Genomic DNA, 18,052 nt, shown 5'->3' on the forward strand with positions numbered 1-18,052 from the left:
TACCACACTGATGCCGTCCATTAAACCTGGTTTCGATCAATGTTTTAGAGGATAACGCATGTTAGGTCTGGGTTAGGCCTGGGATGTTCACTCATCAGACTCATACTATCGCATTCTTCACATACTTGTTGGACGGCTCCTGTGTTTTTTCTGGTTTGGTTCACGTAGTAATGTGGTACCACACTGAAACATTCAATTAAACCTGGTCTTGATAAATATTTTAGAGGATAACGCATGTTAGGTTTGGGTTAGGTCTAGGATTTGCCCTCATCAGGCTCATACTTTCGCATATTTCTCACACTTCCTGGCTAGATCCTGGGCTGTTTCTGGATTGTATCACGTAGTAATGTGGGACCACACTGAAACAATCAATTAAGCCTGGTCTTGATAAATATTTTAGAGGATAATGCATGTTAGGTCTGGGATAGGTCTAGGATTTGCCCTCATCAGACTCATACTTTCGCGTTTTTCACATACTTGTTGAACAGAGCCTGGGTTTTTTCAGGTTTGGGTCACGTAGTAGTGTGGTACCACACTGAAACAGTCGATTAAACCTGGTTTCGATCAATATTTTTGAGGATAACACATGTTAGGTCTAGGTTAGGTCTGGGATTTGCCCTCATCAGACCCATACTTTCGCATATTTCTCATACTTCATGGCTAGATCCTGGGCTATTTCTGGATTCCATCACGTAGTAATGTAGTACCACACTGAAACAGTCAATTAAACCTGGTTTCCATCAATGTTTTAGCGGATAACGCAAGTTATGTTTAGGATAGGTCTGGGATATGCCCACATCAGGCTCATACTTTCGCGTTTTTCACATACTTGTTGAACAGATCCTGGGTTTTTTCTGATTCGGATTTCGCAGTAATGTGGTACCACACTGAAACAGTCCATTAAACCTGGTTTCGATCAATATCTTTGAGGATAACGCATGTTAGCTCTGGGTTAGGTCTAGGATTTGCCCTCATCAGGCTCATACTTTCGCATATTTCTCATACTTCATGGCTAGATCCTGGGCTATTTCTGGATTGCATCACGTAGTAATGTAGTACCACTCTGAAACAGTCAATTAAACCTGGTTTCCATCAATATTTTAGAGGATAACGCATGTTATGTCTAGGTTAGGCCTGGGATTTGCCCTCACCAGGCTCATACTTTCGCATATTTCTAATACTTCATGGCTAGATCCTAGGCTCTTTCTGGATTGGATCACGTATTAATGTTGTACCACACTGAAACAGTCCATTAAACCTGGTTTCGATCAATATTTTTGGGGATAACACATGTTAGGTCTAGGTTAGGTCTGTGATTTGCTCTCATCAGGCTCATTCTTTCGCATATTTCTCATACTTGATAGCTAGATCCTGAGCTTTTTCTGGATTGGATCACTTAGTAATGTAGAACCACACTGAAACTGTTAATTAACTCTGGTTTCGATCACTATTTTAGAGGATAACGCATGTTAGGTCTGGGATAGGTCTGGGATTTTCACTCATCAGACTCATACTTTCGCATTCTTCTCATACTTGTTGAACGGATCCTGTGTTCTTTCTGGTTTGGATCACGTAGTAATGTGGTACCACACTGAAACATTCAATTAAACCTGGTCTTGATAAATATATTAGAGGATAACGCATGTTACGTCAGGGTAAGGTCTAGGATTTGCCCTCATCAGGCTCATACTTTCGCATTTTTCACATACTTGTTGAACAGAACCTGGGTTTTTTCTGGTTTGGATCACGCAGTAGTGTGATACCACACTGAAACATTCAATTAAACCTGGTCTTGATAAATATTTTAGAGGATAACGCATGTTACGTCAGGGAAAGGTCTAGGATTTGCCCTCATCAGGCTCATACTTTCGCATATTTCTAATACTTCATGGCTAGATCCTGGGCTCTTTCTGGATTGGATCACGCAGTAGTGTGACACCACACTGAAACATTCAATTAAACCTGGTCTTGATAAATATTTTAGAGGATAACGCATGTTACGTCAGGGTAAGGTCTAGGATTTGCCCTCATCAGGCTCATACTTTCGCATATTTCTAATACTTCATGGCTAGATCCTGGGCTCTTTCTGGTTTGGATCACGTAGTAATGTGGCACCACACTGAAACATTCAATTAAACCTGGTCTTGAAAAATATTTTAGAGGATAACGCATGCTAGGTCTAGGTTAGGCCTGGGATTTGCCCTCATCAGACTCATACTTTCGCACACTTCACATACTCGTTGACAAGATCCTGGGTTTTTTTCTGGTTTGGATCACGTAGTAATGTGGTACCACACTGAAACAGTCGATTAAACCTGGTTTCGATCAATATGTTTGAGGATAACGCATGTTAGGTCTAGGTTAGGCCGGGGTTTTTCACTCATCACACTCATACTTTCGCATTCTTCACATACTTGTTGAACGGATCCTGGGTTTTTACTGGTTTGGATCACGTAGTAATGAAGTGCAACACTGAAACAGTCCACTAAACCTGGTTTCGATCAATATTTTTGAGGATAACGCATGTTAGGTCTGGGTTAGGTCTAGGATTTGCCCTCGTCAGGATCATACTTTCGCATTTTTCACATACTTGTTGAACAGAACCTGGGTTTTTTCTGGTTTGGATCACGCAGTAGTGTGATACCACACTGAAACATTGAATTAAACCTGGTCTTGATAAATATTTTAGAGGATAACGCATGTTACGTCAGGGTAAGGTCAAGGATTTGCACTAATCAGGCTCATACTTTCGCATATTTCACATACTTGTTGAACAGATCGAGGGTTTTTTCTGGTTTGGATCATGCAGTAATGTGGTACCACACTGAAACAGACCACTCAACCAGGTTTCGATCAATATTTTTGAGGATAACACATGATAGGTCTAGGTTAGGTCTGGGATTTGCTCTCATCAGGCTCATTCTTTCGCATATTTCTCATACTTGATGGCTAGATCCTGGGCTTTTTCTGGATTGGATCACGTAGTCATGTGGAACCACACTGAAACAGTCAATTAACTCTGGTTTCGATCACTATTTTAGAAGATAACGCATGTTAGGTCTGGGATAGGTCTGGGATTTTCACTCATCAGACTCATACTTTCGCATTCTTCACATACTTGTTGAACGGATCCTGCGTTTCTTCCGGTTTGGTTCGCGTAACAATGTGGTACCACACTGAAACATTCAATTAAACCTGGTCTTAATAAACATTTTGGAGGATAACGTATGTTAGGTCTGGGTTACGTCTAGGATTTGCCCTCATCAGGCTCATACTTTCGCACATTTCTCATACTTCGTGGCTAGATCCTGGATTTTTTTCTGGTTTGGATCACGTAGTAATGTGGTACCACACTGAAACTGTCGATTAAACCTGGTTTCGATCAATATTTTTGAGGATAACACATGTTAGGTCTAGGTTAGGTCTGGGATTTGCCCTCATCAGACCCATACTTTCGCATATTTCTCATACTTCATGGCTAGATCCTGGGCTATTTCTGGATTCCATCACGTAGTAATGTAGTACCACACTGAAACAGTCAATTAAACCTGGTTTCCATCAATGTTTTAGCGGATAACGCAAGTTATGTTTAGGATAGGTCTGGGATATGCCCACATCAGGCTCATACTTTCGCGTTTTTCACATACTTGTTGAACAGATCCTGGGTTTTTTCTGATTCGGATTTCGCAGTAATGTGGTACCACACTGAAACAGTCCATTAAACCTGGTTTCGATCAATATCTTTGAGGATAACGCATGTTAGCCCTGGGTTAGGTCTAGGATTTGCCCTCATCAGGCTCATACTTTCGCATATTTCTCATACTTCATGGCTAGATCCTGGGCTATTTCTGGATTGCATCACGTAGTAATGTAGTACCACTCTGAAACAGTCAATTAAACCTGGTTTCCATCAATATTTTAGAGGATAACGCATGTTATGTCTATGTTAGGCCTGGGATTTGCCCTCACCAGGCTCATACTTTCGCATATTTCTCATACTTCATGGCTAGATCCTGGGCTATTTCTGGATTGCATCACGTAGTAACGTGGTACCACACTGAAACAGTCCATTAAACCAGGTTTCGATCAATATTTTAGAGAATAATTCATGTTAGGTCTAGGTTAGGTCTGTGATTTGCTCTCATCAGGCTCATTCTTTCGCATATTTCTCATACTTGATGGCTAGATCCTGAGCTTTTTCTGGATTGGATCACTTAGTAATGTAGAACCACACTGAAACTGTTAATTAACTCTGGTTTCGATCACTATTTTAGAGGATAACGCATGTTAGGTCTGGGATAGGTCTGGGATTTTCACTCATCAGACTCATACTTTCGCATTCTTCTCATACTTGTTGAACGGATCCTGTGTTCTTTCTGGTTTGGATCACGTAGTAATGTGTTACCACACTGAAACATTCAATTAAACCTGGTCTTGATAAATATTTTAGAGGATAACGCATGTTACGTCAGGGTGAGGTCTAGGATTTGCCCTCATCAGGCTCATACTTTCGCATATTTCTAATACTTCATGGCTAGATCCTGGGCTCTTTCTGGATTGGATCACGCAGTAGTGTGATACCACACTGAAACATTCAATTAAACCTGGTCTTGATAAACATATTGGAGGATAACGTATGTTAGGTCTGGGTTACGTCTAGGATTTGCCCTCATCAGGATCATACTTTCGCGTTTTTCACATACTTGTTGAACAGATCCTGGGTTTTTTCTGGTTTCGATCACGTAGTAACGTGGTACCACACTGAAACTGTCGATTAAACCTGGTTTCGATCAATATTATTGAGGATAACGCAAGTTAGGTCTGAGATATGTCTGGGATTCGACCTCATCAGGCTCATTCTTTCGCATATTTCTCATACTTGATGGCTAGATCCTGGTCTTTTTCTGGATTGCATCACGTAGTAATGTGGTACCACACTGAAACAGTCCATTAAACCTGGTTCCGATCAATATTTTAGAGGACATCCCAAGTTAGGACTGGGATTGGTCTGGGATTTGCCCTCATCAGGATCATACTTTCGCATTTTTCACATACTTGTTGAACAGATCCTGGGTTTTTTCTGGTATGGATCACGTAGTAATGTGGTAGCACACTGAAACATTCAATTAAACCTGGTCTTGATAAATATTTTTGAGGCTAACGCATGTTAGGTCTGGGTTAGGTCTAGGATTTGCCCTCATCAGGCTCATACTTTCGCATATTTCTCATACTTCATGGATAGATCGTGGGCTATTTCTGGATTGGATCACGTAGTAATGTGGTAGCACACCGAAACAGTCAATTAAACCTGGTTTCAATCAATATTTTAGAGGATAACGCAAGTTATGTCTGGTATAGGTCTGGGATTTGCTCTCATCAGGCTCATTCTTTCGCATATTTCTCATACTTGATAGCTAGATCCAGGGCTTTGTCTGGATAGCATCACGTAGTAATGAAGTACGACACTGAAACAGTCAATTAAACCTGGTTTCCATCAATATTTTAGAGGACAACGCATGTTAGGTATAGCTTAGGCCTGAGATTTGCCCTCATCAGGGTCATACTTTCGCAGTTTTAACATACATGTTGACCTGATCGAGGGTTTTTTCTGCTTTGGATCACGTAGTAAAGTGGTACCACACTGAAACAGTCGATTAAACCTGGTTTCGATCAATATTTTAGAGGATAACGCAAGTTATGTCTGGGATAGGACTGGGATTTGCCCTCATCAGGCTCATACTTTCGCGTTTTTCACATACCTCTTGAACTGATCCCGGGTTCTTTCTGGTTTGGATCACGTAGTAATGTGGTACCACACTGAAACAGTCGATTAAACCTGGTTTCGATCAATACTTTAGAGGATAACGCAAGTTATGTCTGGGATAGGACTGGGATTTGCCCCCATCAGACACATACTTTCGCACACTTCACATACTCGTTGAACAGATCCTGGGTTATTTTCTGGCTTGGATCACATAATAATGTGGTACCACACTGAAACAGTCCATTAAACCTGGTTTCGATCAATATTTTAGAGGATAACGCATGTTAGGTCTAGGTTAGGCCTGGGATTTTCACTGATCAGACTCATACTTTCGCATTCTTCACATACTTGTTGAACGGATCCTGGGTTTTTTCCGGTTTGGTTCACGTAGTAATGTGGTACCACACTGAAACATTCAATTAAACCTGGTCTTGATAAACATTTTAGAGGATAACGATTGTTAGGTCTGGGTTACGTCTAGGATTTGCCCTCATCAGGCTCATACTTTCGCATATTTCTCATACTTCATGGCTAGATCCTGGGCTATTTCTGGATTGTATCACGTAGTAATGTGGCACCACGCTGAAACAGACAATTAAACCTGGTTTCGATCAATATTTTTGAGGATAACGCAAGTTAGGTCTGAGATAGGTCTGGGATTCGCCCTTATCAGGCTCATACTGGTTTCGATCAATATTTTAGAGGACAACGCAAGTTAGGTCTGGGATAGGTCTGGGATTTGCCCTCATCAGGGTTATACTTTCGCATATTTCTCATACTTGATGGCTAGATCCTGGTCTTTTTCTGGATTGCATCACGTAGTAATGTGGTACCACACTGATGCAGTCCATTAAACCTGGTTTCGATCACTATTTTAAAGGACAACGCAAGTTAGGTCTGGGATAGGTCTGGGATTTGCCCTCATCAGGATCATCCTTTCGCATTTTTCACATACTTGTTGAACAGATCCTGGGCTTTTTCTGGATTGGATCACGTAGTAATGAAGTACGACACTGAAACAATCAATTAAACCTGGTTTCCATCAATATTTTAGAGGACAACGCATGTTAGGTATAGGTTAGGCCTGGGATTTGCCCTCATCAGGGTCATACTTTCGCAGTTTTAACATACATGTTGACCTGATCGAGGGTTTTTTCTGCTTTGGACCACGTAGTAAAGCGGTACCAGACTGAAACAGTCCATTAAACCTGGTTTCGATCAATGTTTTAGAGGATAACGCATGTTAGGTCTGGGTTAGGCCTGGGATGTTCACTCATCAGACTCATACTATCGCATTCTTCACATACTTGTTGGACGGCTCCTGTGTTTTTTCTGGTTTGGTTCACGTAGTAATGTGGTACCACACTGAAACATTCAATTAAACCTGGTCTTGATAAATATTTTAGAGGATAACGCATGTTAGGTTTGGGTTAGGTCTAGGATTTGCCCTCATCAGGCTCATACTTTCGCATATTTCTCACACTTCCTGGCTAGATCCTGGGCTGTTTCTGGATTGTATCACGTAGTAATGTGGGACCACACTGAAACAATCAATTAAGCCTGGTCTTGATAAATATTTTAGAGGATAATGCATGTTAGGTCTGGGATAGGTCTGGGATTTGCCCTCATCAGACTCATACTTTCGCGTTTTTCACATACTTGTTGAACAGATCCTGGGTTTTTTCAGGTTTGGGTCACGTAGTAGTGTGGTACCACACTTAAACAGTCGATTAAACCTGGTTTCGATCAATATTGTTGAGGACAACGCATGTTAGGTCTAGGTTAGGCCTGGGATTTGCCCTCATCAGACTCATACTTTCGCGTTTTTCACATACTTGTTGAACAGATCCTGGGTTTTTTCTGGTTTGCGTCACGTAGTAATGTGGTACCACACTGAAACAGTCCATTAAACCTGGTTTCCATCAATATTTTAGAGGGCAACGCATGTTAGGTCTAGGTTAGGCCTGGGATTTGTCCTCATCAGGATCATACTTTCGTAGTTTTAACATACATGTTGACGTGATCGATGGTTTTTTCTGCTTTGGATCACGTAGTAACGTGGTACCACACTGAAACAGTCCATTAAACCTTGTTTGGATCAATATTTTAGAGGATAACGCATGTTAGGTCTAGGATAGCCCTGGGATTTTCACTCATCAGACTCATACATGCGCATTCTTCACATACTTGTTGAACAGATACAGTGTTTTTTCTGGTTTGGATCACATAGTAATGTGGTACCAGACTGAAACAGTCAATTAAACCTGGTTTCCATCAATACTTTAGAGGACAACGCATGTTAGGTCTAGGTTAGGCCGTGGATTTTCACTCATCAGACTCATACTTTCGCATTCTCCACATACTTGTTGAACGGATCCTGGGTTTTTACTGGATTGGATCACGTGGTAATGTGGTACCACACTGATACAATCAATTAAGCCTGGTCTTGATTAATATTTTAGAGGATAATGCATGTTAGGTCTGGGATAGGTCTGGGATTTGCCCTCATCAGGCTCATACTTTCGCATATTTCTCATACTTCATGGCTAGATCCTGGGTTATTTTCTGGTTTGGATCACATAGTAATGTGGTACCACACTGAAACAGACGATTAAACCAGGTTTCGATCAATATTTTTGAGGATATCGCATGTTAGGTCTAGGTTAGGCCGGGGTTTTTCACTCATCACACTCATACTTTCGCATTCTTCACATACTTGTTGAACGGATCCTGGGTTTTTACTGGTTTAGATCACGTAGTAATGAAGTGCAACACTGAAACAGTCAATTAAACCTGGTTTCCATCAATATTTTAAAGGACAACGCATGTTAGGTCTGGGATAGGACTGGGAGTTGCCCTCATCAGGGTCACACATTCGCGTTTTTCACATACTTGTTGAACAGATCATGGGTTTTTTCCGGTTTGGGTCACGTAGTAGTGTGGTACCACACTGAAACAGTCGATTAAACCTGGTTTCGATCAATATTTTTGAGGACAACGCATGTTAGGTCTAGGTTAGGCCGGGGATTTTCACTCATCAGACTCATACTTTCGCATTCTTCACATACTTGTTGAACGGATCCTGGGTTTTTACTGGTTTGGATCGCGTAGTAATGTGGTACCACACTGAAACATTCAATTAAACCTGGTCTTGATAAATATTTTAGAGGATAACGCATGTTAGGTCTGGGTTAGGTCTAGGATTTGCCCCCATCAGGCTCATACTTTCGCATATTTCTCATACTTCATGGCTGGATCCTGGGCTATTTCTGGATTGGATCACGTAGAAATGTGGTACCAAATTGAAACAGTCAATTAAACCTGGATTTGATCAATATTTTAGAGAATAATTCATGTTAGGTCTAGGTTAGGTCTGGGATTTGCTCTCATCTGGCTCATTCTTTCGCATATTTCTCATACTTGATGGCTAGATCCTGGGCTTTTTCTGGATTGGATCACGTATTAATGTTGTACCACACTGAAACAGTCCATTAAACCTGGTTTCGATCAATATTTTTGAGGATAACACATGTTAGGTCTAGGTTAGGTCTGGGATTTGCTCTCATCAGGCTCATTCTTTCGCGTTTTTCACATACTTGTTGAACAGATCCTGGGTTTTTTCTGGTTTGCGTCACGTAGTAATGTGGTACCACACTGAAACAGTCCATTAAACCTGGTTTGGATCAATATTTTAGAGGATAACGCATGTTAGGTTTGGGTTTGGTCTAGGATTTGCCCTCATCAGGCTCATACTTTCGCATATTTCTCATACTTCATGGCTAGATCCTGGGCTGTTGCTGGATTGTATCACGTAGTAATGTGGGGCCACACTGAAACAATCAATTAAACCTGGTTTTGATCAATATTTTAGAGAATAATTCATGTTTGGTCTAGGTTAGGTCTGGGATTTGCTCTCATCAGGCTCATTCTTTCGCATATTTCTGATACTTGATGGCTAGATCCTGGGCTTTTTCTGGATTACATCACGTAGTAATGAAGTACAACACTGAAACAGTCAATTAAACCTGGTTTCCATCAATATTTTAGAGGGCAACGCATGTTAGGTCTAGGTTAGGCCTGGGATTTGCCCTCATCAGGATCATACTTTCGCAGTTTTAACATACATGTTGACGTGATCGATGGTTTTTTCTGCTTTGGATCACGTAGTAACGTGGTACCACACTGAAACTGTCCATTAAACCTTGTTTGGATCGATATTTTAGAGGATAACGCATGTTAGGTCTAGGATAGCCCTGGGATTTTCACTCATCAGACTCATACATGCGCATTCTTCACATACTTGTTGAACAGATACAGGGTTTTTTCTGGTTTGGATCACATAGTAATGTGGTACCACACTGAAACAGTCAATTAAACCTGGTTTCCATCAATATTTTAGAGGACAACGCATGTTAGGTCTAGGTTAGGCCGAGGATTTTCACTCATCAGACTCATACTTTCGCATTCTCCACATACTTGTTGAACGGATCCTGGGTTTTTACTGGATTGGATCACGTGGTAATGTGGTACCACACTGAAACATTCAATTAAACCTGGTCTTGATAAATATTTTAGAGGATAACTCATGTTAGGTTTGGGTTAGGTCTAGGATTTGCCCTCATCAGGCTCATACTTTCGCATATTTCTCATACTTCATGGCTAGATCCTGGGCTGTTTCTGGATTGTATCACGTAGTAATGTGGGACCACACTGAAACAATCAATTAAGCCTGGTCTTGATAAATATTTTAGAGGATAATGCATGTTAGGTCTGGGATAGGTCTGGGATTTGCCCTCATCAGACTCATACTTTCGCGAACTTCACATACTCGTTGAACAGATCCTGGGTTATTTTCTGGTTTGGATCACATAGTAATGTGGTACCACACTGAAACAGACGATTAAACCAGGTTTCGAACAATATTTTTGAGGATAACGCATGTTAGGTCTAGGTTAGGCCGGGGTTTTTCACTCATCACACTCATACTTTCGCATTCCTCACATACTTGTTGAACGGATCCTGGGTTTTTACTGGTTTAGATCACGTAGTAATGAAGTGCAACACTGAAACAGTCAATTAAACCCGGTTTCCATCAATATTTTAAAGGACAACGCATGTTAGGTCTGGGATAGGACTGGGATTTGCCCTCATCAGGGTCACACATTCGCGTTTTTCACATACTTGTTGAACAGATCATGGGTTTTTTCCGGTTTGGGTCACGTAGTAGTGTGGTACCACACTGAAACAGTCGATTAAACCTGGTTTCGATCAATATTTTTGAGGACAACGCATGTTAGGTCTAGGTTAGGCCGGGGATTTTCACTCATGAGACTCATACTTTCGCATTCTTCACATACTTGTTGAACGGATCCTGGGTTTTTACTGGTTTGGATCGCGTAGTAATGTGGTACCACACTGAAACATTCAATTAAACCTGGTCTTGATAAATATTTTAGAGGATAACGCATGTTAGGTCTGGGTTAGGTCTAGGATTTGCCCCCATCAGGCTCATACTTTCGCATATTTCTCATACTTCATGGCTGGATCCTGGGCTATTTCTGGATTGGATCACGTAGAAATGTGGTACCAAATTGAAACAGTCAATTAAACCTGGATTTGATCAATATTTTAGAGAATAATTCATGTTAGGTCTAGGTTAGGTCTGGGATTTGCTCTCATCTGGCTCATTCTTTCGCATATTTCTCATACTTGATGGCTAGATCCTGGGCTTTTTCTGGATTGGATCACGTATTAATGTTGTACCACACTGAAACAGTCCATTAAACCTGGTTTCGATCAATATTTTTGAGGATAACACATGTTAACCCTAGGTTAGGTCTGGGATTTGCTCTCATCAGGCTCATTCTTTCGCGTTTTTCACATACTTGTTGAACAGATCCTGGGTTTTTTCTGGTTTGCGTCACGTAGTAATGTGGTACCACACTGAAGCAGTCCATTAAACCTGGTTTGGATCAATATTTTAGAGGATAACGCATGTTAGGTTTGGGTTAGGTCTAGGATTTGCCCTCATCAGGCTCATACTTTCGCATATTTCTCATACTTCATGGCTAGATCCTGGGCTGTTTCTGGATTGTATCACGGAGTAATGTGGGACCACACTGAAACAATCAATTAAACCTGGTTTTGATCAATATTTTAGAGAATAATTCATGTTTGGTCTAGGTTAGGTCTGGGATTTGCTCTCATCAGGCTCATTCTTTCGCATATTTCTGATACTTGATGGCTAGATCCTGGGCTTTTTCTGGATTTCATCACGTAGTAATGAAGTACAACACTGAAACAGTCAATTAAACCTGGTTTCCATCAATATTTTAGAGGGCAACGCATGTTAGGTCTAGGTTAGGCCTGGGATTTGCCCTCATCAGGATCATACTTTCGCAGTTTTAACATACATGTTGACGTGATCGATGGTTTTTTCTGCTTTGGATCACGTAGTAACGTGGTACCACACTGAAACTGTCCATTAAACCTTGTTTGGGTCGATATTTTAGAGGATAACGCATGTTAGGTCTAGGATAGCCCTGGGATTTTCACTCATCAGACTCATACATGCGCATTCTTCACATACTTGTTGAACAGATACAGGGTTTTTTCTGGTTTGGATCACATAGTAATGTGGTACCACACTGAAACAGTCAATTAAACCTGGTTTCCATCAATATTTTAGAGGACAACGCATGTTAGGTCTAGGTTAGGCCGAGGATTTTCACTCATCAGACTCATACTTTCGCATTCTCCACATACTTGTTGAACGGATCCTGGGTTTTTACTGGATTGGATCACGTGGTAATGTGGTACCACACTGAAACATTCAATTAAACCTGGTCTTGATAAATATTTTAGAGGATAACTCATGTTAGGTTTGGGTTAGGTCTAGGATTTGCCCTCATCAGGCTCATACTTTCGCATATTTCTCATACTTCATGGCTAGATCCTGGGCTGTTTCTGGATTGTATCACGTAGTAATGTGGGACCACACTGAAACAATCAATTAAGCCTGGTCTTGATAAATATTTTAGAGGATAATGCATGTTAGGTCTGGGATAGGTCTGGGATTTGCCCTCATCAGACTCATACTTTCGCGAACTTCACATACTCGTTGAACAGATCCTGGGTTATTTTCTGGTTTGGATCACATAGTAATGTGGTACCACACTGAAACAGACGATTAAACCAGGTTTCGAACAATATTTTTGAGGATAACGCATGTTAGGTCTAGGTTAGGCCGTGGTTTTTCACTCATCACACTCATACTTTCGCATTCCTCACATACTTGTTGAACGGATCCTGGGTTTTTACTGGTTTAGATCACGTAGTAATGAAGTGCAACACTGAAACAGTCAATTAAACCTGGTTTCCATCAATATTTTAAAGGACAACGCATGTTAGGTCTGGGATAGGACTGGGATTTGCCCTCATCAGGGTCACACATTCGCGTTTTTCACATACTTGTTGAAGAGATCATGGGTTTTTTCCGGTTTGGGTCACGTAGTAGTGTGGTACCACACTGAAACAGTCGATTAAACCTGGTTTCGATCAATATTTTTGAGGACAACGCATGTTAGGTCTAGGTTAGGCCGGGGATTTTCACTCATCAGACTCATACTTTCGCATTCTTCACATACTTGTTGAACGGATCCTGGGTTTTTACTGGTTTGGATCGCGTAGTAATGTGGTACCACACTGAAACATTCAATTAAACCCGGTCTTGATAAATATTTTAGAGGATAACGCATGTTAGGTCTGGGTTAGGTCTAGGATTTGCCCCCATCAGACTCATACTTTCGCATATTTCTCATACTTCATGGCTGGACCCTGGGCTATTTCTGGATTGGATCACGTAGAAATGTGGTACCAAATTGAAACAGTCAATTAAACCTGGATTTGATCAATATTTTAGAGAATAATTCATGTTAGGTCTAGGTTAGGTCTGGGATTTGCTCTCATCTGGCTCATTCTTTCGCATATTTCTCATACTTGATGGCTAGATCCTGGGCTTTTTCTGGATTGGATCACGTAGTAACGTGGTACCACACTGAAACAGTCCATTAAACCTCGTTTGGATCAATATTTTAGAGGATAACGCATGTTAGGTCTAGGATAGCCCTGGGATTTTCACTCATCAGACTCATACATGCGCATTCTTCACATACTTGTTGAACAGATACAGGGTTTTTTCTGGTTTGGATCACATAGTAATGTGGTACCAGACTGAAACAGTCAATTAAACCTGGTTTCCATCAATATTTTAGAGGACAACGCATGTTAGGTCTAGGTTAGGCCGAGGATTTTCACTCATCAGACTCATACTTTCGCATTCTCCACATACTTGTTGAACGGATCCTGGGTTTTTACTGGATTGGATCACGTGGTAATGTGGTACCACACTGAAACATTCAATTAAACCTGGTCTTGATAAATATTTTAGAGGATAACTCATGTTAGGTTTGGCTTAGGTCTAGGATTTGCCCTCATCAGGCTCATACTTTCGCATATTTCTCATACTTCATGGCTAGATCCTGGGCTGTTTCTGGATTGTATCACGTAGTAATGTGGGACCACACTGAAACAATCAATTAAGCCTGGTCTTGATAAATATTTTAGAGGATAATGCATGTTAGGTCTGGGATAGGTCTGGGATTTGCCCTCATCAGACTCATACTTTCGCGAACTTCACATACTCGTTGAACAGATCCTGGGTTATTTTCTGGTTTGGATCACATAGTAATGTGGTACCACACTGAAACAGACGATTAAACCAGGTTTCGATCAATATTTTTGAGGATAACGCATGTTAGGTCTAGGTTAGGCCGGGGTCTTTCACTCATCACACTTATACTTTCGCATTCTTCACATACTTGTTGAACGGATCCTGGGTTTTTACTGGTTTAGATCACGTAGTAATGAAGTGCAACACTGAAACAGTCAATTAAACCTGGTTTCCATCAATATTTTAAAGGACAACGCATCTTAGGTCTGGGATAGGACTGGGATTTGCCCTCATCAGGGTCACACATTCGCGTTTTTCACATACTTGTTGAACAGATCATGGGTTTTTTCCGGTTTGGGTCACGTAGTAGTGTGGTACCACACTGAAACAGTCGATTAAACCTGGTTTCGATCAATATTTTTGAGGACAACGCATGTTAGGTCTAGGTTAGGCCGGGGATTTTCACTCATCAGGATCATACTTTCGCAGTTTTAACATACATGTTGACGTGATCGATGGTTTTTTCTGCTTTGGATCGCGTAGTAACGTGGTACCACACTGAAACTGTCCATTAAACCTTGTTTGGATCAATATTTTAGAGAATAACGCATGTTAGGTCTTGGATAGCCCTGGGATTTTCACTCATCAGACTCATACATGCGCATTCTTCACATACTTGTTGAACAGATACAGGGTTTTTTCTGGTTTGGATCACATAGTAATGTGGTACCACACTGAAACAGTCGATTAAACCTGGTTTCGATCAATATTTTTGAGGACAACGCATGTTAGGTCTAGGTTAGGCCGGGGATTTTCACTCATCAGATTCATACTTTCGCATTCTTCACATACTTGTTGAACGGATCCTGGTTTTTTACTGGTTTGGATCGCGTAGTAATGTGGTACCACACTGAAACAGTCCATTAAACCTGGTTTGGATCAATATTTTAGAGGATAACGCATGTTAGGTTTGGGTTAGGTCTAGGATTTGCCCTCATCAGGCTCATACTTTCGCATATTTCTCATACTTCATGGCTAGATCCTGGGCTGTTTCTGGATTGTATCACGTAGTAATGTGGGACCACACTGAAACAATCAATTAAACCTGGTTTTGATCAATATTTTAGAGAATAATTCATGTTTGGTCTAGGTTAGGTCTGGGATTTGCTCTCATCAGGCTCATTCTTTCGCATATTTCTGATACTTGATGGCTAGATCCTGGGCTTTTTCTGGATTCCATCACGTAGTAATGAAGTACAACACTGAAACAGTCAATTAAACCTGGTTTCCATCAATATTTTAGAGGGCAACGCATGTTAGGTCTAGGTTAGGCCTGGGATTTGCCCTCATCAGGATCATACTTTCGCAGTTTTAACATACTTGTTGAACGGATCCTGGGTTTTTTCTGGTTTGGATCATGTAGTAATGTGGGACCACACTGAAACAGTCAATGAAACCTGGTTCCCATCAATATTTAACAGGACAACGCAAGTTAGGTCTAGGTGAGGCCTGAGATTTTCACTGATCAGACTCATACTTTCGCATTCTTCACATACTTGTTGAACAGATCCTGGGTTTTTTCTGGTTTGGATCACGAAGTAGTGTGGTACCACACTGAAACAGTCCATTAAACCTGGTTTCGCTCAATATTTTAGAGGATAACGCATGTTAGGTCTAGGTTAGGCCTGGGATTTGCTCTCATCAGGCTCATTCTTTCGCATATTTCTCATACTTGATGGCTTGATCCTGGGCTTTTTCTCGATTGCATCACGTAGTAATGAAGTACAACACTGAAACAGTCAATTAAACACGGTTTCCATCAATATCTTAGAGGACAACGCAAGTTAGGTCTGGGATATGTCTGGGATTTGCCCTCATCGGGCTCATACATTCGCGTTTTTCACATACTTGTTGAACAGATCCTGGGTTTTTTCTGGATTGCATCACGTAGTAATGTAGTACCACACTGAAACAGTCAATGAAACCTGGTTTCCATCAATATTTTAGAGGACAACGCAAGTTAGGTCTAGGTAAGGCCTGAGATTTTCCATTGATCAGACTCATACTTTCGCGTTTTTCACATACTTGTTGAACAGATCCTGGATTTTTTCTGGTTTGGATCACGAAGTAGTGTGGTACCACACTGAAACAGTCCATTAAACCTGGTTTCGCTCAATATTTTAGAGGATAACGCATGTTAGGTCTAGGTTAGCCCTGGGATTTTCACTCATCAGACTCATACTTTCGCATTCTACACATACTTGTCGAACGGATCCTGGGTTTTTTCTGGTTTGGATCACGTAGTAATGTGGTACCACACTGAAACAGTCGATTAAACCTGGTTTCGATCAATATTTTAGAGGATAACGCATGTTAGGTCTAGGTTAGCCCAGGGATTTTCACTCATCAGACTCATACTTTCGCATTCTTCACATACTTGTTGAACTGGTCCTGGGTTTTTTCTGGTTTGGATCACGTAGTAATGTGGTACCACACTGAAACAGTCGATTAAACCTGGTTTCGATCAATATTTTAAAGGACAACGCATGTTAGGTCTGGGATAGCACTGGGATTTGCCCTCATCAGGGTCACACATTCGCGTTTTTCACATACTTGTTGAACAGATCATGGGTTTTTTCCGGTTTGGGTCACGTAGTAGTGTGGTACCACACTGAAACAGTCGATTAAACCTGGTTTCGATCAATATTTTTGAGGACAACGCATGTTAGGTCTAGGTTAGGCCGGGGATTTTCACTCATCAGGATCATACTTTCGCAGTTTTAACATACATGTTGACGTGATCGATGGTTTTTTCTGCTTTGGATCGCGTAGTAACGTGGTACCACACTGAAACTGTCCATTAAACCTTGTTTGGATCAATATTTTAGAGGATAACGCATGTTAGGTCTTGGATAGCCCTGGGATTTTCACTCATCAGACTCATACATGCGCATTCTTCACATACTTGTTGAACAGATACAGGGTTCTTTCTGGTTTGGATCACATAGTAATGTGGTACCACACTGAAACAGTCGATTAAACCTGGTTTCGATCAATATTTTTGAGGACAACGCATGTTAGGTCTAGGTTAGGCCGGGGATTTTCACTCATCAGACTCATACTTTCGCATTCTTCACATACTTGTTGAACGGATCCTGGGTTTTTACTGGTTTGGATCGCGTAGTAATGTGGTACCACACTGAAACAGTCCATTAAACCTGGTTTGGATCAATATTTTAGAGGATAACGCATGTTAGGTTTGGGTTAGGTCTAGGATTTGCCCTCATCAGGCTCATACTTTCGCATATTTCTCATACTTCATGGCTAGATCCTGGGCTGTTTCTGGATTGTATCACGTAGTAATGTGGGACCACACTGAAACAATCAATTAAACCTGGTTTTGATCAATATTTTAGAGAATAATTCATGTTTGGTCTAGGTTAGGTCTGGGATTTGCTCTCATCAGGCTCATTCTTTCGCATATTTCTGATACTTGATGGCTAGATCCTGGGCTTTTTCTGGATTCCATCACGTAGTAATGAAGTACAACACTGAAA

Source organism: Colletes latitarsis, unplaced genomic scaffold (assembly GCF_051014445.1).
Source record: "Colletes latitarsis isolate SP2378_abdomen unplaced genomic scaffold, iyColLati1 scaffold0024, whole genome shotgun sequence".
NCBI lineage: Eukaryota > Metazoa > Arthropoda > Insecta > Hymenoptera > Colletidae > Colletes > Colletes latitarsis.